Genomic DNA, 2,209 nt, shown 5'->3' with positions numbered 1-2,209 from the left:
GCACACACACACACACACACACACACACACACACACACACACACACACACACACACACACACACACACACACACACACACACACACACACACACACACGTGTAAGCGGTGCCAATCCAACACCTGTATTCCCCACCCTCCAAATGGACACTACCATTTATACTCACTCAAATAAAAAACGAAAAACACCATTGAACTCATTTTTGTTTCTGGATTTTTGTAATCGGTTGCAATTTCCTCTATTTTTACTTTTATTTTACCTTGACTTGGAACCTGCTAATTAAACACTAGAGTTACACATCCAATTGAACACCTCTTAAACACACGTTCAAGTGAACATCTCATATACACACTTTCAATACAACTCCACAAATTCATATACACCAAATCAACTGAACACCAATTAAAATTCGTCGAAAATCTCTTAATCACATGTATTTCGGAGTATTGCTTAAAAATAAACTTTATTTATTTTACAACGATTGATAAACGAGTTCAACAACATGAATAAGTATCTTTTGTTGTCACCTATCTTAGTTCGAGTAGGTCATTGACATGGGAGCAAGCCGGAGACCCACGCGTCCAAGCGGGAAACCACCATATACATGTACCCTTTCACATACAACCACCTGTCGATCACACTGTTGCAGCGGTGATAAGCGAGTGCAATGTCCACTGCGCTACTTGACACCCAAGTACTTGGACAACTAAGTTTTCAATTATCAACATCAAGAGCCGACTAGATGTACATGTATGTGTACTCGTTTATGCTCCCTACATACATGTAGCATTAGAAAAAAATATTTCATTAGCTACAGCTGTACTTAAACATTCGGTTTTTGTTTTGTGAGGGAATTTGCTACACGATAGAATTTACTTGCATTGACTATTGTATACTAGTATATCTTTTAACACCATTTGCATATAATCATTATCTCAGTTTGAATATCACTGATAAAATAAAACAACTGTATCAATTTAATACGGAAAAATAAACTGTGTTGAATAAAACATTGATGGCCATTCCGTATGCCTTTAAAGTCCCTAAAATATTCTACCTTCCAAATTAAGTTGTGAACAATACAATAAAAAACTCAAAACTTTCAGTGAGCAACAATTAATGGGTGAACGCTGAACGAAGGACCAAACTAAACAGCGATGGCCGTTCCGTGTACATGTACATGTTCAGTCCCTGAAACATTCTACTTGCCCAATTGAGCTGTGAGCAGCAATGAACGAACTTTTAATTTCTGTAAGCACACTGTTTGAACCCTGAACAGAATTTGATGAGCGCTTGGTAAGTGAACGGTAAGCGAATGAACACCGTGAACTAATAAGCGCAAAGTGAGCCTCTAACGCACAGTGAATGCAAGATGAAGCATTTGTTCGGAATTATTCCGGATCCATCTCTAGGTTGAAACTAAACAAGAATTGATAAAATATTGAGTTTTGTTCACAGAATTCAAAAACAATATGCTTTCATTAAAACTTCGGTCCTGTCCAGGTTTATCAATGGTTGAAAACCCTTAGCAGACGTTTAAGTTATAAAAGCATATACTCAAGGCACAGGCACGTAGCATCGTTTTTGAAAGTGGAGGGAGAGGGGAGACTCACCCCAAAAATATTGAAAGAAAAAAAAAATAACAACAAACTTTCCAAAAAAAATTATCAAAATCCTAATCCGGGGGGGGGGGGGGGGCATATTTTACCTATAACTACAATTTCACAATTTCACTTTAACTTTTTTTTACTTTCATTACAATTTCTTGCATAGTCACAAAAAGTGAAGGGGGGGGGGGGGGGCTCCCCGATGGATGCAGCACCGTGCGTGAGGCATACTAGTATTGATATAAGGCAAATTCAATGTTCCTATTTTGACTTTATCTTGGGTAAAATGTGATTTTAAAAAGATACACTTTCAAATGAGCACTACAAATGAGCACCACTTTTACACACGCTCAACTAAACACCATTTATATGCAGTCTAATTAAAATGCCTCTGGATATAATCAAGATTATCTATTTTTTGTTCATATCAGACTGTGAATCGTGTACCAATTTAAGCATACTCAAGGCATATCAATATTAAGCAAAGTTTCCAATTAATTTTAAAATGACAAATTAAATTTACACCTCCAAATGAACACCTGCTTTACACACGTTCAACTGATCACCATTCACACACAGTCCTAATAAAACACCTCAAATAC

The sequence above is a fragment of the Crassostrea angulata genome, unplaced genomic scaffold (genome assembly GCF_025612915.1).
Source record: "Crassostrea angulata isolate pt1a10 unplaced genomic scaffold, ASM2561291v2 HiC_scaffold_16, whole genome shotgun sequence".
NCBI classification, from domain to species: domain Eukaryota; kingdom Metazoa; phylum Mollusca; class Bivalvia; order Ostreida; family Ostreidae; genus Magallana; species Magallana angulata.
This window is presented reverse-complemented; position numbering follows the sequence as displayed.